The sequence below is a fragment of the Ruditapes philippinarum genome, unplaced genomic scaffold (assembly GCF_026571515.1).
Source record: "Ruditapes philippinarum isolate M1 unplaced genomic scaffold, ASM2657151v2 ctg2886_1_1_1_1, whole genome shotgun sequence".
In the NCBI taxonomy this organism is placed as follows: domain Eukaryota; kingdom Metazoa; phylum Mollusca; class Bivalvia; order Venerida; family Veneridae; genus Ruditapes; species Ruditapes philippinarum.
This window is the reverse complement of record NW_026858120.1, coordinates 62,732-87,341: the sequence shown is the minus strand read 5'-3', so window position 1 is coordinate 87,341 and position 24,610 is coordinate 62,732. Positions and strand designations below refer to the sequence as shown.

General features: G+C 32.2%; 1 long non-coding RNA gene across 2 annotated transcripts in view; it reads left to right on the top strand.

The window, feature by feature from the left end:
- The first annotated feature begins 2,144 nt into the window (after positions 1–2,144).
- The window catches only part of LOC132752177 (uncharacterized), a 28,741-nt gene continuing 6,275 nt past the window's right edge, over positions 2,145–24,610 (top strand). Inside the window, exons 1-5 of one of the 2 annotated variants that reach the window (XR_009628777.1) lie at positions 2,145–2,485; positions 5,754–5,792; positions 6,496–6,576; positions 7,457–7,561; positions 7,913–7,996. This is a non-coding gene — a long non-coding RNA (uncharacterized LOC132752177). The remainder of the gene's footprint in view (positions 2,486–5,753; positions 5,793–6,495; positions 6,577–7,456; positions 7,562–7,912; positions 7,997–24,610) is intronic. The other variant, XR_009628778.1, reaches the window with a different exon arrangement.

Here is a 24,610-nt window from a genome sequence, read left to right as displayed (position 1 = left end):
GAAATAAATGTGGTTTATCAGTTTGCACACCTTTATATAAGCACACTGACACTCTTATTAGCTAATGATAGTCTACAGAAACACATATGGATTGATACCAACCTGCTGAATAGCATGGGTAATAAGGGTTTCCAGTGAAGTTGTTTCTCTTTATTCTATTTACTGTAAACCTGAACAAGAGCCACCGCTGGGCGGGGCAATGCTTGACTTTTTTACTTTTTCTAAAAGCAAACAAATAAACGATTTAAACAAATCTTTTAACAAAATTAAAGAAAAGAAATAAAGTTTTCCCTTTTTTTAAATTCTAATAGGTCTGTCTAGTCACACTTTTTGTTTTGTTCATCCAAGTTTTTATCTTTTCTATAAATAAATGACAAAGTTAAGAAAATATAATCACAATTCAATCATTTGACAGTCAAGATCATTTAAAGGTCAAGGTCATATCTAAATTATTCAACATGTATGTTGGGTCATAAGTGTTGTTTTGTCCACATATGAAGCAAATCCGTACATAAATAGATCTAACAAAATCTTAACCAAAATTCAATACTTTGACCTTAATGGTCAAAGTGATTTAAATGTCAAGTTCATTTAAACTTTTTAGAATGTCTTGTCTAAAAGGTTATTTTGTACAAGTATGAAAATAATCCATCGATTAATTACAAAGTTATAGCCAAGTATAACTATAATCAGTGAAAATAAAACAATTTGAACTTCAAGGTCAAGGTCATTTAAAAGTCCAGTCAAACTTTTCAAAGGTCTTGTCTAAAATGTTGTTTTTGTCAAAGTATGAAGATAATCCAGTAATTAATTACCAAGTTACAGTCAATTATAGCAAAAATCAGTGAAAATTCAATAATATAAACTTCAAGGTCAAGGTCATAACAGAGCCAAGATAAATTTGGGTTTATTGTACATGAAGATCTTATCTTAAAAAATGTTCTTCTATAATATGATGTCAATCGATTCAATAATAACAAAGTTATAGACAGTTACAGCAAAAAAAAAGAAAATATCATTAATTTGACCTTCATGGTCAAATGTCATTTGTGAGTGAAGGTCAAGGTCTGTCTAGTAAACTTGAAGGTCTATCCTGAAAGATTATTATGTTCAAGTTTGAAGACAATCAATTCTAAAATAACAAAGTTATAACCACTAATAGAAAAAAAATCAGCAAAAGAAAACAAGCAAAATTTAGACATTTATCCTTGAAGGTCAAGGTCATTTATGAATGAAGGTTAGGCTGGTCTACTTAAAGGTCTTGTCCTAAGGGTTATTGTGGCCAAGTATGAAGACAATTAGCCTAATTAATTTGGCGTGAACGGTTTGACCCATTTTACAGACTTTTCTTTCTTACTGTCAAACCGTTACCGTTGGAAAAAGACAGCGCCCGTCCAAAATTTTCTCGGTGTCTCTTTGACAAGTCTAATTAGTTGGACTAGAAGACAATACACCAAGTACTTCATTATCAAGGTACACGTTTGCGGACCGCAGCGGCAACATCGACATGACTGTACATAACAATAACTCTATTTTTATTGTTATAAAAGTCAAGCTTAAAATCATTAGGTACTGACTGGGGTTTGAACCTCAGATCTTTCAATTACTAGGTGGACATATATGAAAGGAATAAAGTTGGAAAAATTAAATAAAAAAAATAAGGCACAGTTTTCTTCTATGGTTGGACCTATATTTGGTAACATTTTGCAGTATCAGCCTTGCAATTTTTGTTTTTGACTTTTTAATTCGAGGTCTGTTTTATACCAAAGTAAAGTTTGCATCTGTTGTCGTGTTGATCGAGTGTTCGTTCTATCACACCTGACTTAAAGTTCGTAAAGCCTCTCAATGGTTTGATAGGACTATTTTAACGAGTTTAAACAACAAAGGCACCGGTAACAAAAGTAGTTTCTAATTCCTACACATTACACTAGAAATGAAGTTAAAAACGTACAGGTTTCAAACCATTTTTATTCCGAGCAAACACTGGGACTCCTCCACTAGCTGTCAAACAAAATATATATGCAACCATCGCCACAGAAAAACCGAGTTTCTTTCTGTCTCTGTTTATGGTTTGTTTGATTACATTTTTTCTTTGAAGAATAATAAAAGCTTACAAGGAGATAATATTCAATGATACACTTCCCTTTTATACAATACCATCCTCACAATTTCTTAATTTTGTGCAAATCAATACCCTTCAAACGTTTTAATTGGCTGAAACAACGGTAGGACTCTTTCAAACAAATTACGAATGTTTAATTCATTAGGTTGATTCGGGTAAAAAGTGAATCAAACACAGTTATATACATGAGTAGCGTCTGCATGTGCGATTTTATGAAAATAAAGAAAATGTGATTTTTTTCAAATGTGAAAAAAATGAAATGAAATTTCGATAATTTAAGGCAACTGTTGTGCAGGTCATATCTTCTGCGATTGACTTGCATTCATTATGACGTAGTGCTTGTGCCATTGACGTGACTTAGCTGTAAGTTTCGAACTCGCGTCAATGCAAAACTAAAGCATTTTGACATTTTCGCATGCTGGGATAGTTTACCGGGTTTAGCATGCTGCTAAGTAGGTAAACTGCTGCTAAGTAGGTAAAAAATAGGGATAACTCTCCATCGTCTGTCCGTCTCTCCGTCCGTTCGTCATAAAAAAATGTCCGGACTACAGAATCAGAGATATGGACTTAAGATGAATTTTATTTGTCCAGACTACTCCTCTTTCACCTGTTACTTTTCCAATTTCAATGAAACTTAACAGGATTATTTGGTAGCTCAAGTCCTTGTGCTAAGTTGCGCATATTACACAGGTTTTCCATTTAAATGATTTTTTGCTGAGTTGTGGCCCTTGAACAAAAAATGTGTTTGGCCTATTACTGTATACAGTATAATTAAAATGATTTTTGTGTTGTCAGCTGCAGAGAAGCTGTCCGGACAACTGCTCAGAAACTACTGGTGCAATATTAAACTTTACTTAAACAATCAGTTCCAAGTTGTCTTCATTTTCTGGTTCAATGTTTTTTTGTCAGAGTTGTGACCCTTTAATGATTTTTAATTATTGAAGTTTGTCCAGACTACTCCTCTTATACCACTAACACAATTTCAATAAACTTTACCTAATTGATCAGTTACTGTAGCTTTAGTGCTTGTGCATATTACACAGGTTTTCCACTTGAATGATTTTTGGCCGAGTTATGGTCCTTGAGCGAAAAATTTTGTGTTGCCAGCTACACAGAATCTTGTCCAGACTGCACCTCAGGGGAGCAGCCCTTGAATAATCTCTGCTTTATAAGATTAAGTCTGAAACTTATGTGATGTTTACTTTGTTGGCTTATATGCATGACATTGCAAAGCTTGCCCAGCATCTATGGCACACTAGTTTTTCTGGAGTGGCCCATACTGGTTGGAGTGATAACTCCAACACATATATAACCCCAACACTTGTTGTTATTGTTTTTTCAGCAAACAAGCATATGGTCACATACTGATGTAGTAATAAAGGAGCAGGACAGACTATGATGATCTTTTTATACCCCCACCACAAAATGTAGGGGGGGGGGGCTATAATGGATTCGCTTTGTCGGGTCGGTCAGTCTGTCCGTCCGTCCATCTCCACTATCGTGTCCGCTCTATAAATCCTGTACCAATTGAAGGATTTTCTTCAAACTTGGCTCAAATGTTCACCTCAACAAAGGGGATGTGCAGAACCCATGTTGCCCATGTGTCAGCTCAAGGTCAAGGTTAAGATTAAGGTCAAATATCAAACAATCAAATATTAGACAGTATGTCGTGTCCGCTCTGTAAGTCCTACACTAATTGAAAGATTTTCTTCAATCTTGGCTCAAATGTTCACCTCAACAAGAGAATCTGCAGAACCCATGTTACCCTTTTGCCGGCTTAAGGTCAAAGTCACACTTGAAGGTCAAAAATTGACTTAGAAAATGTTCTTAAATTTTAACATGTACTTGAATATTTCTGAAACAAGCACAGGTATTTGCTTGAAACTTAAAAGATATATGTGGTGTCACAAGTACGATATGCAGGTCAAGTTTCATAACTATGTATTGCTTTTTGACAAAGTTATGCCCCCTTTTAAGTACAATCAATACTAGACTATATGTCGTGTCCACTCTATAAATTCTATACTAATGGAAGGAATTTCTTCAAACTTGACTCAAATGTTTACCCCAACTGGGCAATGTGCAGAACCCACTCTTACCCTTGTACCATTTTTATGTCTTTAAATTTATTTACTATAATTGTAATATTTCTTAAACCAGAACAGATATTTTCTTGAAACTTAAAATTTATATGAATGGTTACAAGCAAGCTCAGATGTTGAAAATTCTACAATTCCATTGAATTATGACACAAGTTATGCCCCTTTTAGGCTTAGAAAATGTTCTGATATAACCATTAATACTTAAATGTTTCTGAATTCACTTGTAACTATATAATATTATATGAAGGGTCACAAGTAAGCTCAGTATGCAAGGTTTTTCCACTCTTAATTACATTTTGACATAATTATGCTATTTTCTTAACTTCACTGCTTTTGTTTGTTTAAGTACATTAGGAAAATGAAAGGTTATTTGTAACTGTTTCGAACATGATTTGACAATATATATTTATACTTTTTCCTGTACAATTTGTCTTTTTTTCACCAGAGATAATTTCTTTTTATCTATATGTATTCCCTTAACCACCTTTCCAAGTTGTCTTCTGTCAAGGACATTGGTGGGGGTATGAATCGCATTCAGCGATAGTTCTAGTTAAATTTGGTAAACCTTTAAATGTGTGAAAAATTACCTGAAGTTTTTGTATACAAAACCTGCCTCAAAACATTCTCTTTACCATAGTTAGTTTGAATTGTCTAGACCACAGGCAACTGACTTGGGGAAAGATTTTTGAAAAAATGATTTAAATATCAACAAAATTAGATAAAGCATATAAAATGTAAATATAAAATAATGATGCTGACTTTCCAGTTACAGTTTGTATTCATTATTCCAAAATTAAAGTGCTAACTTTATGTAAAAGGACCATGTTTTAGATACCTCTCATAAAGACCTCGAAGAAGTACCTGTTTAAATTGCCATATATATGTATTTTGTAGTCAATGTTTTAGATATACACAATGATAAATAAGATATTGAAGAAAAAAAATGAGGTTGGGTGTAGGAGTTATCTCTCTAACCAGTATTGTCAATAATTATATATAAATGAGGCTGTGATTTTGACCATACCTGCCACTCAACCAGTTTTTATATAAAACTTGACAGCATAATTTAAATAAGAAAAGTTCAAGTTGCCCTAAGCTTATGATGGCTCTTGTTGTAGGGGGTATGCATCACATCCAATGATAGTTCTATTTTATTTTTTTTTCGCTGTTTACCACATTTCTGAAAAGCGAACCAGTTATGAATATTGAAGTATTTTAGAAAAAATACAACTTAACCCCAAACCTGTTGGAACCAAAAGGTGATGAGCTTTTGCAACCAGCATATAGCTGGTGGCAATCTGAAAATCTGTGCAGTTTTACAAGGCTCCAGTCCGACACTTACATTCAAGAAATTATGGTTGAAGAAGTTTGTTACTGATCCTGCCTTATAATAAAGTAACATTTTTTCTGACAGAAAGACATATATTTTGTGCAAAAATACAATACATATCTTAGACTTACAAATTAACCTAACATCTTTTATTTGGTACTTGAATTAGATTTATTATATTGCTATTTTTCTTTTTCAGGACATGTTGAGGACAGTAAGAGATAATTCAAAGGATTATGTATGTATAGATGAGAAGCATAATTCATTCTTTTAAATTTATAATAATTTTTTTTCTCTCTGAAACTGCACTGTGTAGGTTATAGAAAACATATTTTTAGATCATGACCATATGTTATAAATTATGTACTAGATATTGAAATCCAATCAACGAAGTGTTTAAATTCTCCATTGAAATGGAAATCAATTATCAATGTTGAATTTGGTGTTATTTTATAAAAGGTTTTATTTTATGATGAATAAAAGATATCAATCAACAATCATAATACATTAATACATGCATTATGTAATTTCATGAAACAGTAACATTGCATACAAAATTTCGCAACTTTATCAGTACATTAGGGAATACAGATATCAGTGTTTGGCGTTGCGTTACGCGTATGTAAGTGTTATTTTATGCTAAAGATAGAATTTTAATTCACGTCATGAACAATTTAGTTCAGCAATCCTATTCCGGAAACTGTAGACTTATTCTATGTAAGCCTAATGGTTTTCCCGCTGTAGTTTATTACAACGGGACCTGTTATATTGGATTCCACACTGTATCTAATAGACCAATAACCTTTTGTGACAATTTCAAGTATATTTTCTTTGTAAGTGTAGGGAAAGGAATCGAATTAACTGACAGTCAATTATGGTTGAATGTTTCTCTTAGACATTTTATTTTGCTTTTATCCCAGTTTATTTGTGACATTATATAGGTTGCGGCCCCTCCACATCTGTCAGTCAGGATTGAATTGATTTCATATAGATTTTTACACTCCTGCTAAGAATCAAGACAGGTGATCATAAATTTTATTAAAGGTTTCTGTAGATTGTGACATTCATTTGGTTGTTTGTCACAGAGTAGTAGACTTTTAAGTGAACTTAATTTCCAGATGTCAGAAATACATATCACAGAATAAATGTAATAATAATTATTATACAATAGACTTAGATTGCTTGTTTAAGACATCATTGAAAAGTGGTATAAAATGGAAAGTAATAGTTAGTGGGGAAGTCTTTTGGGGGGGGGGGGGTGCATGGTGTTGCTTGAAACATTGATTGAAGAGGCTTAAAAAAATCATAATACACATTAAAAAGAAAACATCATGGCTGCCGTAAAAGTTAAGGTAGAGCTAATATGATAGAGTAAATAGTATTACTTTGAATGAAATACTGATAAATTAATTTTCATAAATAGTGGTCAGAATCAGAGCTTTTTTCACAGAAGGGGAAAGGGCCCTTCCCTTAAATTTGGTGGAAAATAACACAGTATTTTTAGGGGAAAACTGCATGAATTAAAAAAAAAAGAAATTCTTGAGGGGAGTGGCCTCTGCTATAGAATGAAAGGAAAACCTGAGAATTGTTTGTCAGATATACTGAACTTCTTAACTGCTTATGCTTTTTCAGGGCCCATTATAAGTTAGATAGACAAATTTTTTAAATATCATTTCTCATTGGCTTATGATAAATTATCACCAAACTTTGTATTTAGTATCTGTTTTCTGATAAATGAAAATACTAAATGTTTAAATTTTAGATCTTAGAATATATATAATTCATTTAATTTTGTGAGATTTTAATATATTGGCCTGGCTTTATATTGAGCCATTGATTTAACTATCTTTTTATATCTTCTTTGTATTGCCAATTAAAACCACTATAATAACACTTTTATAGGTCTCTCTGGCAGTGTTGTAAAGGTCTGTAAGTTTGAATCCTGGCAGGGACATACTGTTGTTTCATCTATTGAAGCTACAATGACATTATCTATTCTGACAGAAGGTTTGTTGTTTTTACTCAGGTACAGTACACACATTTGCTTGAAAGAGCACTGGGATATCCCACCTGTAAATACATAAAATCATACTTAAAAGCTAAACAAAATGTTTGAGTTGTTTCCCTTTAATCAAAAAAATATTTTTTCTGTCCATAAGATAGTCACATTGTTTGTATCAGAGTAACATTGATGATTTAAATGGAGCATAGCTTTTGATAGTAAATGAACTTATTTGACTAATTGACAGAAAGTTTGTTGGTTTACTCAGGTGCACCTTTGTGTCAGAACTACTATTAACAAAAATGGTTCAGATGTTTCCCATTTGTCAAAAAATAAATATTTTCTTTTATTAATAGGTAATTTAGCATTCAGTGAATACAATTCCAGTATGACAGTCATAAAGAGTTCTTGTTGAATATGGTTCTTGGCAGGAAATGAAGGTAAATTAAAATGTATCTCTAAAATCGGGCAAGCTTCGCTTCTCCAAAATAAGTCTTCTGTTTAAATTGTTTTAAAAGAAGTATTCCAATGTGTTCAAAGGTGAGTTATTGTGATGACAGATAATGATTGTCTGTTCCTCCTTGTCCATCGTTTATCAAATTTCTTCAAACAACATCTCCTAAACTACTTGGTGGATTTTGACCAAACTTTACAGGAATAATCCTTAGGTGGCCCTCTACAATATTAATATAAATGGTTCCAATCTGATGTATAATAATAGGTCAAAGAAGCTAAAAATAGCATTTAAAAATTGAAATGTTTAAACATCTTTGTCTCAGAAACTACAATGCCCAAGGCATAAATATTTGGCATGAATTAACATTTTAGTTATATATGTACAAGTCATTCCCCTTGGGTCAAAATTACTTTTATTTTCACTGTATAGAAATAGTCTTCTTGTGCCCAGAGCTTAGATGTATGGCATTTAGCATTGCTTGGGTCCTTTACAAAAATGAAATTTTAATTATGATCATGGGGTCAAAAAAGGTCCAGCTTTGGGGTCACTCAGTTTAAATAGACTTATATAATAAATCATTTCAATCTTATTGTGTGAAATTACAATTCCTAAACTCTGATGTATTTCCTATTAGACATCTACAATTGTTTTACATTTTTTTCCTACATGTAACTTAGATAAAAAATGTCAGTCTTATCCCTGGTTAGGGATCCAGGGCTATCATGACCCCCTGTTTACTCACACTGTTTAAAACTGGACATGACCAGCCCTTGCCACCAGTAAAGAGACATCTCTGCTGTCAGACAAGGGTCTATATTTTTGGCTGACAGACATTATGATATACTCAACAGTTCTAAAATGGAGTGTAAGGGATACTTATTATGTATCTTTTGTTAAATTATGAATCTTCCTCCTGTTTTAATCATTTGATACTTGAAGATTTATTATTTGTATGATTTCCATTCTTTTCACAGAAAACATTTCCTGCAAAACAATAAAATAAAGAATTAATTCATTATCAAAAAAGCTAAACCTAAAATGCTTATATCAGAAAAGATTTGGTTTAAAATAGCATAAGCAGATTCATTCTTTTAATGGCTTTCAGAAATTTATTTCCTATAGTCTTTTTCAAAATAAGAAGAATTTGCATTTTTTTCATTTACTTTTATGTTTCATATATCAGAACATGATAGTTAATGAGTTAAGTTTGTCTTTGAAAACTGTTTGTTTATTAGAAACACCCATTTGGTAATAACATAATGAGATGTAATAAAAATATCTGTCATGATGACTCAGCAAAAATTGAAAATCACAATTTGTGTTATTGAATGAATGGAATCAAATTGCAGAATAAAATTCAGTTTGACAGTCTGATATATCCTGAACTGTTTAAGGGGAAAAATATGTGATAGAGAAATAGTTTGTGATTAATATTTCCATATACATACAAGTTTATAACTTCAGTTTTTAATTAGAGTTGACAACAGTCATTTTACTTTAATAATAATTTATTGTATATAGATCAACACACAATATACAATTTCACAAACATAATGAAGTGTACATCCAAAAGGGTTGGGCCATAAGTTCTAACAAAAAAAACAAAAAAAAAAGAAACAAAAAAAATAAGTTCTAACAACATTATCGTCCGTCCTTCCCTGAAGTCATTGACTTTGTAACCAGATTTTGTTCACTTAACTTTGATATACATTTTGGCATGTTAGTTTTATCTAATATACCTATCTTGTTATCACCCTCCGGGGGGATATGGAAATAGTCTCCCTCTGTCCTTCTGTCCCACATTTTTGTGCGGAGTATATCTCAAAAAGTATTTGAGGTATCAACTTGAAACTTCATAGGTGGAATAGATCATATTGTAGAGAAGTGCAATGCACAAGAATGCTAACTCTACCCTGCATAATTTTTCAGTTATTGCCCTTTGTTATTTTTCAAACTTATTTTTTGTCCAGAGCTTTACTCAAAAAGCCATGAAACTTCATAGGTGGATATATCTCACTCAGGAGGTGTGCAGTGCACAAGAATGATAACTCTACCCTTTATAATTTTTGAGTTATTGCCCTTTGTTATTTTTCATACTTAATTTTTCACCTGTGTGGAGCATAACTCAAAAAAGTCTGAGATGTCAACATGAAACTTCATAGGTGGATAGATCTTATTCAGAAGGAATGCTGTGCGCAAGAATGATAACTTTACCCTTTATAATTTTTGAGTTATTGCCCTTTAATATTTTTCATACTTTTTGTCTGGGCTTATCTCAAAAAGTGTTAGAGGTATCAACATGGAACTTCATAGGTGGATAGATCTCATTGAGGAGGAGTGCAACACACAAGAATGATAACCTACCCTGCATTATTTTCCAGTTATTGCCCTTTGTTATTTTCAGCCATCAGTATTCACATAGGTTTCAAATCTGTAATCACTTCAGCCATCAGTTTTTATTACCAAAAGACCTCTTTAAATTGATTTATTCTGCTCTACTATATAAACATTATTCCAATGAGCAAACACATTTTGAGGGGGATAGCCATGTTAACATGGCTCTTAACAGTTAACTGTAAAGGTCAGCCAAGCCAAAATACTTAAGTCTACCTGTTGAATTTGTGCAATGGAATTGCCTTCCTACATATTTGGAACAGTCTTTTCAAAGTATTAGGATTTTAATTTTAAAGTAAAAGATTGAGTTACCAGCAGGACACAGCCCTTTTAGACTTTACAGATTATGCAGACAGACCAGGCTCTTAGTCTATAATGGTGGCAAAGGTTTCCCTTTCTTTAAAATACAAAAAGAATTTATGATATACATTTTTTTTATGAGGGGAGTATTTCTTTTGTTTTTTGGTTTTTGAAATTATTTTTTTCTTTCAAATTTTTTTTTTAAAAAGGGGAAAATTTTTCCCGGGAAGATTACATGAAAAAATTTCAAAAAAATTTTTAAAAAAAGGAAAAAAGGGGCCAAAAATTACCCTTTAAACCCCACTGTAGACGGGACTCTGTTTTTTGTAAAACGGGTTCTAATTTTATCATTATTTTTTCCCGGGCTAGTTTTTTAAGTTTAAAAATCCCACAACTAATTTTATTCATACTGGGGGGAAATTATTTCCCCTTTGTCTCGATCAAAATTAATTTACTTTTTTACAAATTAAATTTAAAATTAGTTTTTTGTTTTAAATTTTTAGTTTTATATTTGATTATAGAATGTCATTTTCAACATTTGGTTTTCTATTACACTGTTTAATAACTTACACTAATGGTTTCATCAAAATAAATAAAATGACAGTCTCTTGAGGCATAGTATAAGGAGAAATAAAGTTGAAAAAACAAACTGTTAATTCTATACACCCTGAAGATGTTGCTTAACATATGCCGGGGAATAAATCTTAGAAGATCTTTTTACTTTTTGACGCCTGTCATCTTTGAGTTAGATTTCATTTTCAATGTAATTTAATAGCCACTTTCTAACTTAAGCAATTCTGTAGAAAATTTTTCTTTATGTTTCTAAGTGCCAATCATAGCTATTAATTTGCTTTGTTCATTACGCGATAGTACTCAAGAAGAAGTTCCATCGAAACTGTAATTATAAGAAATAGTGAACAGTGCCCGAGATCAATAATCATTTTAATCAGAGTGTATTACAAACCCTTCTCATTTCATAATCACCCATACGACTGCGAGAGGCGATGTCATAAAATCAAGGCATTTACTAGTTGACGCATGTGAATTACTGGAAATAACTTCCCTTATGGGATGTTGGTCCAGATCGAGTTACGTTACAAATACGTACAAATAAATAAGCGCTTCTGGAAAAAGGTAATCATAATTGGAAGGGGACATCTTGCGTATGTAATGGCGTATGTTTTTCGCTGTAAGACAGGGAAACTGAAGTTTATGACGATTGTATAATTTACTTTTTACGCTTGTAGCGGACAGTTTCTGGAATTAGACAATATTATTTTATTATTTTATGATATATTAGAACAATTGATCATATATTCTTAGTTGGATATGTGATGTTTGATGATGTTTTATTAAAGTTTGGATAAATACTTTATGATGTATTAGATACATAAGCCTGGTGTGAAATAGTTATATCTCCTTTTTTAGCTCACCTGAGCACGAAGTGCTCAAAGGTGAGCTTTTGTCATCACTCTGCGTGCGTCGTGCGTCCTTCAAAAAATGGCGTCAAACTTTTCAAAGAACATCTCCTCCTAAACTACATGGCCAATTGCAACCAAACTTTTCAGAAATGATCCTTAGGTGGACCCCTTTCAAAGTTGTTCAAAAATTTAAATTCCATTAAAAACTCTGGTTGCCATGGCAACCAATAAGAAAAACTTAAAAAATCTTCTTCTAAAAAACCGTAAGAGCTAGAGCTTAGATATTTGGCATGAAACATCTTCTAATGAGTGCCTACCAAGTTTGTTCAAATCAAAGCCCTAGGGTCAAAATTGGCCCCGCCCCAGGGGGTCATTGATTTTCCCTATATGCATATAGTAAAAACTTAAAAAATCTTCTTTTAAAGAACTCAAAGAGCTAGAGCTAAGATATTTAGCATGAAACATGTTCTAATGGGTGTCTACCAAGTTTGTTCAAATAAAAGCCCTGGGGTCAAAATTGGCTCCGCCCCGGGGGTCATTGATTTTCCTTATATGTGTATAGCAAAAACTTAAAAAATCTTCTTTAAAAAAACCCAAATAGCTGGAGTTTAGCTATTAAGCATGAAACATCTTCTAGTGAGTGTCTACAAAGTTTGTTCAAATCAAAGCCCTAGGGTCAAAATTGGCCCCGCCCCGGGGGTCATTGATTTTCCTTATATGACTGTGTATAGCAAAAACTTAAAAATCTTCTTTGAAAAAACCCAGATAGCTAGTGTTTAGATATAAAGCATGAAACATCTTCTAGTGAGTGTTCTACCAAGTTTGTTCAAATAAAAGCCCTAGGGTCAAATTTGGCCCCGCCCCCGGGGGTCATTGATTTTCCCTATGTGCATATAGTAAAAACTTAAAAAATCTTCTTTTAAAGAACTCAAAGAGCTAGAGCTAAGATATTTAGCATGAAACATGTTTTTATGGGTGTCTACCAAGTTTGTTCAAATAAAAGCCCTGGGGTCAAAATTGGCTCCGCCCCGGGGGTCATTGATTTTCCCTATGTGCATATAGTAAAAACTTAAAAAATCTTCTTTTAAAGAACTCAAAGAGCTAGAGCTAAGATATTTAGCATGAAACATGTTCTCATGGGTGTCTACCAAGTTTGTTCAAATAAAAGCCCTGGGGTCAAAATTGGCCCCGCCCCGGGGGTCATTCATTAGCTTGACTTTTTTTTTTTAGATATATACATATTATATATATACATATATATTTAATATTTATATATATATATATATATATATATATATATATATATATATATATATATATATATATATATATATATATATAAATATATATATATATATAAATGTATATATATAGATATATATATATAGATATATATATACATATTATGTGTGTGTGTGTGTATATATATATATATATATATATATATATATATATATATATATATATATATATATATATATATATATATATATATATATATATATATATATATATATATATATATATATGTATATGTATATATATACATATACATACATATATATATATATATATCATATATATATATATAGATATATATATACATATGTGTATATATATATATATATATATATATATATATATGCATACATATACAACCAAGTTTGTTCAAATAAAAGCCCTGGGGTTTAAACTGGCCCCGCTCCAGGGGCCTATATACAGGTGAGCGACTTTGGGCCATCATGGCCCTCTTGTTATATCATGAGTTACAACCATATCACACCAAATACTTCATTATGTATTTATGAATATAGACTTGCATGGTTCTGTAACTGGAAAATATTCCCTATTTCTGTAGTACAGTAATGTACCATTAACACAATCATGATTAACATAAGAATTTTATCTCTTAATTTTTTCTGATAAAAAATGAATTTAACTTTTAATAATTATCAGGAGTTATGTAATTTTGTTAAAATTGTGAATCTTCCTCTTTTTTAAAACAATTACTCAAATATGTACAGACACCTTTACAACAGAAACATCCCACACTTTACAGAGGAATATATACCATGTAATATAAACAAAAAGATAATGTCAACTTTTTATTAGTCCACACCATCAGTGAATTTTAGTAAAAATGTCTTCAAGTTTCTAAGTGAATTAAACTAGCCTCTATCTCAGAAATTGCAGATTACATGTATATATGTCAATTATGCACTAGTCAATTATGCAGTAGTAGGGTATATGGTGATAAAAACAGTAAATTTTGTCATATTTTGCAAAAAAAACAACACTAACATACAAGGTCTCATTTACATTGAAAAGTATGGATACATTAATTAAGACTTTTTGTTGTTTTTTTTAATTTGACAAATGATAATTTTAACTGTTCATTTCTTTGATCTTTTTTCTTCACTGTTTTAAACAATTTTATGAATGAACCCTCGTTTTTTTTATGAAAATAGATATTTAAATATTGAACTACTGTACTAAGTTGTATAATGCTGGCCTAGATATGGCTATAATAATTCCCAGGTTCCATCCATCAAATTTCATTCCTTACCCACCATCCTTCTAGGTAGAAGATATTGAATATTAAAATCTTTTAGCACTTACCAGCTAGGTGAAATACACTGAACATTTTAAAGATATTGTGGCATTAAATTTTCATGAAATTTTGCCTTAATGATCTGAAATTAACTGCATTTTCACATATGGTTTACAGCTGTCATTTTTATTGCTATTTTTCTCATTTTCTTTACTTTTAAAATGGTTTATCAAATTGAGAAAGTAATTATCAGCAATTTAACAGTTTTGTCAAAGTGTGTCAAAACTGGAGTGGTAAATGGGGTCTATTAGTTTCAGATTTTGAAAGAAGGAAGAACATTAGGAATTTAATAAGCCTTTTTGAAGCAGTTCATAGTTGTCTCTAAGGTCATGGAAGTTGTTATTATTCTGTCCTATTTATTTCAAGTCAGGGGTTTTGAGGTAACTATAAAGAATTGTGAAAAAAGTACAATAACGTTGTTTTGCTTTAGAAAGTGAGTAAAAAAATTGCAATGACATTGTTATGTTATAGATAAAGTGGGTTAAAATTTCCACTGACTGTTATGTTGTATATATTCTGAAGTGAAGTAAAAACTACAATGACATTTTTATGCTAAATGTAAAGTAAAATTACAAAGGCCCTGTTATGCTATAGATAAAGTGAGATAGAAATTACTATGACATTATGATACTTTAGATAAAGTGAGATAATAATTACTATGATATTATGATGCTATAGATAATGTGAGTAAAGAATTACTATGACATTGTTTTGCTATAGATAAAGTGAGATAAAAATTACAATTGCCCTGTTATGCTTTAGATAAAGTGAGATAAAAATTACTATGACATTGTTTTGCTATAGATAAAGTGAGATAAAAATTACAATCGTCCTGTTATGCTTTAGATAAAGGGAGATAAAAAATACTATGACATTGTTATGCCATACATAAAATTAGTAAAGACAACAATGACATTTTTATGCTACATGTAAAGTGAGTTAAAATTACAATGGTCTTCATAAAGTGAGATAAGAATTACTATGATATTGTGATGCTATAGATAAAGTGTGTTAAAAATTACTATGACATTGTTATGCCATAGATAAAGTGAGTTAAAAATTGCTATTACATTGTAATGCAATAGATAATGTGAGTTAAAAAGTACAATAAGATTGTTATACTACAGATACAGTGAGTTAAAGTAACAGTGACAATGTAATGCTTTAAATCTGCCTATAAGTCTATATATACTTGAAGCATATGCCTATAAACCAACAGAAAGCGTAAAACGTTCAATTCTTGCCCTGCTGAAACTAAAATTTGTTAGTCTAGGCCACCAGTAGAGAGCCATACCAGCCTGCATGTCAGTGTAGTCTGTCCAAGTTCTGCACAGTTCATAGCATAACGTTTTGGACGTCCGGGTCTGTCCCGAAAATCAGGTGACTGTCCCAGAGGCGTCCTGGAGATGATTGATGTCCCGGTAGAAATAAAAATCTGAAATAATCTACTTTGCAGCAAGAAATAATATATTTTATAAAGTCTTATTGTCAACTTAATAATTCTAGAACGCTGATAACAAAACAATTATCTCTAGACTATACTGCAACCTCAAATTTTCATCCTGATAAACCCACAATGGACATTTTCTAACAAGTCCATTTGAGAAATTCAGCAGGTTATGGGCTAATGTAATAATGAATAATAGATAATAAAGTGACTGGATAGAAAATGAATTAGCATATGTGTTTATTTCTTTATTGCCATTGTTTGAATGTATACCTTGCTTTAAATTTCTTATCTTTAAGTGTTCAATGAGTTTATATCTTAAAGTATTCACTGGTTGATATAAATCCTGTTGAAACTTTATAAACAAAGACAGGTGATGACTGTCACTCAAGGAAGTATGTGACCCTTGTTTTATTTACCTTTCCTGATAACAATATACTGTCTATTAACACAAAGTCAACAGTTGTATAAATGTATTGATAAAGATACACAACACTGTTACCTTATAAGCACAACTCTTTTTCTTTCTTTTTTGAAGAAAATACTTGAGTTTTTGCCACAGTGATGTTGACTTTGTTGTGCCAATGCCACAACAACCTTTTAGACTAGACCTTGAAGTTGACCAGACAGAACTTGACATTGACTCATTAAAAACTTTGACCTTTTAATTTTGCTTGATTTTTACTACACATTATTGGCTATAACTTTGCTATCTGCAATATGCATTAGGGAATTGAATTTTGCTGACCTAAAATAACATGTTTTATAATTCGGATATGACCTTGACTGTAAAAATAAACTTGACCATCAATGATTTTTGCTTGAATTATCGTAACTTTTAATATCTAATGACAGATTTGATCTATACTTACAAAGATCACCTACATCAAAATTGCTATGTTATATTCTTAAAATATGACCTTGACCCCCAAGGTAGATTTGTATTGGAAAATACTTTTAGAATACATTTGGTCATGACCAGTAGATGAACACTATTGTTTTAGGGGTCACTAGGTCAAGGTCACAGGGACTTTGACTGCCTTTGATTAACTGGGCTTTAAATCTAAAAATGGTGGGCGTCATTGCCTGAGTGACTTCAAACCACTTGCCTCTCACCTCTAGGTTCAAGTCCATAAGAGTGATAGGATTCTTCATGCAAGAAAGCTATCCAGAGCTATCCAGCGGGTTGGGGGGTTGTTTGGGGGCAACCATCTTGCATAGTAACCATGTCTAATAAATCTTTTCCAATGAGATTCTAGTGAACAGAGCATAAATATTCTCACAAATTAGCATGACTTTATGGTCCTCTGCTAAAATTAGTAAATTCATTCCCCTGGAGTCAAAATGGGCCCTGCCAGGAGTGTAACTTTGTTTATCTAGACATGAATAGGAAAACACTTTCAAGTCTTTTTGTGTGAAATTACAAGAGTTAAGGTTTTTTGCATGAGGCATTGCTGTGTGTGGTCTTTTACAAAGGTTACATAAATCATGTGACTTTTTCTTCTTAATATATTTATATAAAGTGCTATATATTTAAGGTGAGTGATACAGGGCCATCATGGTCCTCTTGTTGATTTATTGGTGTTAAAAAGAAAAAAATTGACACATTAATTAAAGAAGGGATTTTTTTAATTCAAACTAAAAGAACGAAAAGAAACAAACCAAGTAACAACATAGTAATGTTTATTTTGCAGCATACTTCTCGTATTTTTGTCACCTGTCTAATAATTGATTAACAAAGTCTAGATTATATATGTTTTATTGTAAACCTCATGTTTAATGCATAGGTAAGCTTTATGTTTGTGTATTAATGTGGGAAGGATATGATATAATGGCATATTAGCATGATATAATGATGTATTATTGTTACCATTATGAAAACAACAAATATCTAATATATAATCAAAGTAAATGTGATTGTCACAACTTTCTAAAAGTGAGTGTTATATTTCAGGTTGTGTGGCACAGTCTGTAACAGTTAACTCTAAGTAGATATTCATGCTTTATCATTAACTTGAAAATGAGAATATGAAATATGTATTATTAAATATTTTCAAAACAGACATATGATTTATTGTGTTTATTAATTGCTTATTCTCTATATAAACGGTCTTTGAAACAAGATCACATGGTATGTTTTTGTGATTTCGATACGTCTGCTAAATTAAATATAGTATCTGATACAGTTTAATAACAAATGCTAGTCATATTTCATATTAAGTCGGCGACAAAATTATTAAGCAGAATCAATAAATAAAACAGTTTTACTTAACAGTGTTGCCATATATGGTGATACATGCATTTATAAAATGATAGATAAGGGAGTTTGTCGCGTGCCCCCGAATGTACGCAGCTGGTTGATTACACCAGGTGACGATTCGGTTAATAAACAGAAGCCTTAGATGTAGCATTAACAACCTCATGTATCTGCAAGTAAATATACCATCTAATTATAATGATATACATGGCTGATTTTATATTAGAGTGACGCGTGCCCAGGCTTTGTATGCTGAGACGCAGTCTATGTGGGGTTATTAAATCACAAACAAAGAGCTCCTCTAAAGGGGTTATGGGCCGATGTCAACAATAAGAAAATTTACTATTGATTTTAATAGTTACTGTAGCTTAGCGACTTAAAGAAATTGTGCTTTTGACCCGAGATCTGTCGGAAGCTCGTAGATTTCGTTTCTTTGTTTAGGGTGGATGACAGAGGCTTAATTTTCATAGATTGATGGCTATAATTAATGCTTAGATTTGATGATTGTTGCGAATGTGTTGTTATGATAATGAGAAATATAAATGTGAATAAAGACAAAAAAAACAAACAAGAAAAAAAAGTTCACAGCTTTATAATTTTAGGCAAATTTAAGATATTCTAATAAAAGGTCCACATTCATGAAATTGTTACTGAAGGTATTTTCAGTCAATTGCTTTTTTTTTTGCTTTTATTTTTTGTTTAGAAAAGTTAAATATTCCAAAAAATGATATGATATTTAATGTTTTATTATGCAAATTAGTATTTGTTTGTCATCAGTTAAAAAATAGAGCGTGGTTGTATTTTGCATACAGTGCATAGATTGTGATTGATTTAATTAAAGTGATTGACTATACAGATTTATTATAGCAATGTCAGTCATATGAAAATGTAATAACACATACCTGTTATATCACGGCTATCCAACTGTCTTTTTAATTAATTAAAATCTTATTGATCCAAAAACTGATAAGGCCAAACCAATTATTTTCGTGGTCAAAAATTTATCTGATGCAAGTTTTGTTAACTTTGTTTAGAATATTTGAACATTCGGATATCCGAACTCCGGATAACATCTCTAATTTAAACCAAATTTTATCCTGTTTTATTTATGTAATAAACTTCCCCTTGATTGAATTTTGAACAGTATTTTGAAATGATGGCTAAAACAATACAGTATAGTGTATGATTCTGCAACCTTCATGTTTGTTTAGTTTGACTAGACTTTACTTATTAATATATAGGCAATACAAGAGCTCAGAGAGGCTAAGTAAATTGTATATGTACATGTAAAATGATAAAAATAAAATGAAAAAAAATGAATGGCTACCCTTTACCAACTGGTGGAAACAGAATTTACCAATGAGATCAGCTGGCATATCAGTGTTACCTGATAATGGTCTGCACTGTTGGTTTTTTCAGTCAGAAAAAGTCTATTTTGAAATTTCCCTATAAAAGATAAATGGTTTTGTCCAGATTTAAAAATGGACAAAACCATGTAAGATATTTAGGGTGGTTATAATGGTTAAAGATGTTTTTACATGTCTACCAGGTAATTACTGTTCAAAGATAATTTGTGTAAGGAGTATTCTATGAGCCTGCCTTCAAAGACCGGATGTAGAATGTAGACAGTGTGGTATATGGAGACAGATAGCAAGTTGTTAAAATTAGAAAATATGATTTTTGATAATAATATGGTCTTTATAAAGAGATGACCTTATTAAAGACTGTATGATTACATAAAAGAACTGAAATAAATTCTCTTAAATTTAATCATTTGAAATTAATTTTAGGCTAGATTTTAATGTTACAATTTAATATGCTTTATTAGTAAAATATCGTGTTGACATTAAGATGTTCTGAACTGTCTTTAACAATAAATTAAAAAAGTTCTTAACATAGAATTTCATCATCTAAAATGGGTCTTCATAGTTTAAAAGCGTAACCTATTTAATAGAATGTGTATGTATAGTATTACAACAATTTGTGCAAGTAGTTCCCAGCAGCTTGTGATGTCACGGTAACACATTTGTGACAGGGCAGTAAAAAAAAACTAGTGCCAAGCTGAGAGATACAGTCTCAGTAAAAACCCCATTCTTCCCCTCTTATCTCTGAAAATCGATTGTAAATTTACAAGGAGATAAATAGATGCAGAAATAAATCTCTCCATAGATGCAAGCCACCATCTGTCCTCTAGTAATTTACATATTGTAACTATGGTAACTATCAGCTTTAATATTTACCCAGGGTAGTTTACTGTAACTTAACCTTTTACGTCTCTAACTGCTGGCTTCTTCTTTTTTTTTAAATTTTCTTATCGGTACCAAACACAGTGGCTTTGATTCATAAAGAAATTGAATACAATTAGGCTTTCAAACATAACCATCTTGGGAAAACTGTTAGTTTTTTGTGATACTTAAAATTCAGTGATCTGATAGTTATATTTACAAAATGTCACAATTAGGGTTAGAGATTGTCAAATCAGAAGAAATCAGAAGACGACCTTTTTTTTCAAATGCTTAACAGGAATATATAGCAGCTCTCAAGGTTTTTTTTTATCAGAATAATAGATGGAAATTATATTTACATTTATTTAAATGTCTTTTCTCTACTTTGAAGAGAAACATGCATAGAAAAGTTTTCTTTGGGTTTGGATACAGATCTTTGGTTTCTGCCCTGATTTCTATAATGATAGCGTTATGAGGTTTAGTACGGCAATTATTGCTCCAATGTTTGTAGAGAATGATATTCCTTTTCGCCTCATGTTTCCACAATATCCAACAAGGAAAATGCAAATAATTTCAAACCGATATCATTTCTGTTCTAGTTGCCTCCCTTTGTTCCAATTTTTGAACAACTGTATTTACCATTGTCAATCTTTTACAACAGTCATTTGAAACATTAATTCTGAACCTGCGAAATTTCTTAAGTAGACTTTCCCAGTTCCATATGCAGACAAGCCTTGTTCTAAACTGGTTGTGTAGTTGTGCAGGCAAGCCTTGTTCTAAACTGGTTGTGTAGATGTGCAGGCAAGTCTTGTTCTAAACTGGTTGTGTAGATGTGCATGCAAGCCCTGTTCTAAACTGGTTGTGTAGTTGTGCAGGCATGTCTTGTTCTAAACTGGTTGTGTAGATGTGCAGGCAAGTCTTGTTCTAAACTGGTTGTGTAGATGTGCAGGCAAGTCTTGTTCTAAACTGGTTGTGTAGATGTGCATGCAAGCCCTGTTCTAAACTGGTTATGTAGTTGTGCAGGCATGTCTTGTTCTAAACTCATTGTGTAGATGTGCTGACAGACCTTGTTCCAAACTGGTTGTGTAGATGTGTAGGTAAGACTTGTTCTTAACTGGTTGTGTAGATGTTCATGCAAGCCTTGTTGTGTAGATGCGTAGGCAAACCTTGTTCTTAACTTGTTGTGTAGACATGCAGACATCCTTGTTCTAAACTGGTTGTGTAGATGTGAATACATACCTTGTTCTTCACTGGTTGTGTAGATGTGCATGCAAGCCTTGTTCTAAACTCTTTGTGTAGATGTGCAGGCAAGCATTGTTCTTAAAGGGTTGTGTAGATGTGCAGGCAAGCCTTGTTCTAGACTTGTTGTGTAGATGTGCAGGCAAGCCTTGTTCTAAACTCTTTGTGTAGATGTGCAGGCAAGCATTGTTCTTAAAGGGTTGTGTAGATGTGCAGGCAAGCCTTGTTCTAAACTTGTTGTGTAGATGTGCAGGCAAGCATTGTTCTTAAAGGGTTGTGTAGATGTGCAGGCAAGCCTTGTTCTAAACTTGTTGTGTAGATGTGCAGGCAAGCATTGTTCTTAAAGGGTTGTGTAGATGTGCATGCAAGCCCTGTTCTAAACTTGTTGTGTAGATGTGCAGGCAAGCATTGTTCTTAAAGGGTTGTGTAGATGTGCATGCAGACCTTGTGCCGTTAAAGTTAAGGAGTGATATTTTTTGGGGGTTTTTTTTAGCTCACCTTGCAAACAAAGTGCAGGTGAGCTTTTAGGATGGCCAACCAAATGGCGTCCGTCGTCTGTCGTCCGTCCACATTTTAAATATTCTAAGGACATCTTCTATGAATACCAGCAAGGCCAATGTTAATGAAACTTGGCAGGAATACTCTTTGTATGAAGCTCTATCAAGATTGTTCAAAGAATTCCATTTCATGCAGAACTCTGGTTGCCATGGCAACCGAAAGAAAAAATCTTTAAATATCCTTCTTTTAAAGAACCGTAGAGAGCTAGAGTTAGATATTTGGCATGAAAACAAATCTTCTAATGAGTGTCTACCAAGTTTGTTCAAATAAAAAGCCCTAGGGTCAAAATTGGCCCCGCCCCAGGGGGTCATTGATTTTCCCTATATGCATATAGTAAAAACTTAAAAATCTTCTTTTAAAGAACCCAAAGAGCTAGAGCTAAGATATTTAGGCATGAAACATCTTCTAGTGAGTGTCTACCAAGTTTTGTTCAAAATAAAAAGCCCTGGGGTCAAAATTGGCCCCCCCCGGGGGGTCATTGATTTTCCTAAATGCATATAGTAAAAACTTAAAAAATCTTCTTTAAAGAACTGTAAAAGCTAGAGCTTAGATATTTGGCATGAAACATCTTCTAGTGAATGTCTACCAAGTTTGTTCAAATAAAAGCCCTGGGGTCAAAATTGGTCCGCCCCAGGGGGTCATTGATTTTCCCTAATATGCATATAGTAAAAACTTAAAAAAATCTTCTTTTAAAGAAACCAAAGAGCTAGAGCTAAGATATTTAGCATGAAAACATCTTCTAATGAGTGTCTACAAAGTTTGTTCAAATAAAAAAGCCCTGAGGTCAAAATTGGCCCTGCCCCAGGGGGTCATAGATTTTTCCCTATATGCATATAGTAAAAACTTAAAAAATCTTCTTTTAAAAGAACCCAAAGAGCTAGAGCTAAGATATTTAGAGCATGAAATATCTTCTAGTGAGTGTCTACCAAGTTTGTTCAAATAAAAGCCCTGGGGTCAAAATTGGCCCCGCCCCCTGGGGTCATTGATTTTCCCTATATGCATATAGTAAAAACTTAAAAAATCTTCTTTTAAAGAACCTTAAGAGCTAGGGCTTAGATATTTGGCATGAAACATCTTCTAGTGAATGTCTACCAAGTTTGTTCAAATAAAAGCCCTGGGGTCAAAATTGGCCCCGTCCCAGGGGGTCATAGATTTTCCCTATATGCATATAGTAAAAACTTAAAAAATCTTCTTTTAAAGAACCCAAAGAGCTAGAGCTAAGATATTTAGCATGAAACATCTTCTAATGAGTGTCTACCAAGTTTGTTAAAATAAAAGCCCTGGGGTCAAAATTGGCCCGTCCCAGGGGGTCATAGATTTTCCCTATATGCATATAGTAAAAACTTAAAAAATCTTCTTTTAAAGAACTCAAAGAGCTAGAGCTAAGATATTTAGCATGAAACAAATTCTAATGGGTGTCTACCAAGTATGTTCAAATAAAAGCCCTGGGGTCAAAACTGGCCCTGCCCCAGGGGGTCATTGATTTTCCTTATATGTGTATAGCAAAAACTTAAAAATCTTCTTTGAAAAAACCCAAATAACTTGAGTTTAGATATTATACATGAAACATCTTTAAGTAAATATCTACAAAGTTTGTTCAAATAAAAGCCCAGGGGTCAAAACTGTCCCTGCCCCAGGGGTGTCATTGTTTTTAACTATATGTGTATAGTAAAAACTTAAAAATCTTCTTTTAAAAAACCCAATGAGCTAGAACTTAGATGTTTAGCATGAAACATCTTCTTATGGGTGTCTACCAAGTCTGTTCAAATAAAAGCCCTTGGGTAAAAATTGACCCGGGGGGCGGGGGGGGGGGCTATATACAGGTGAGCGACCTCAGGGCCATCATGGCACTCTTGTTTTACTTAAATTATAGAAAAATAATATTGTTTAGATGTTTGTTTGTTTGTTTTATTTCAATGTCTAATCACAAAGATAATTGTGTACTTATTTAATGGGCTATCTTGTATTACAATATATCATGTCTGAACTTAAGTGTTTTATATATTCCTGAAACTGTTTAATATTTATTATTAATATTAAAAATTTGCAATATTTCTTCATGAAATAATTTCAAGTATCTATTTTTTGTAAGTTCTCTTCCATTATTACTTTTTTCTTTTTAGGAAATTCTAATTGTTTTAAGGA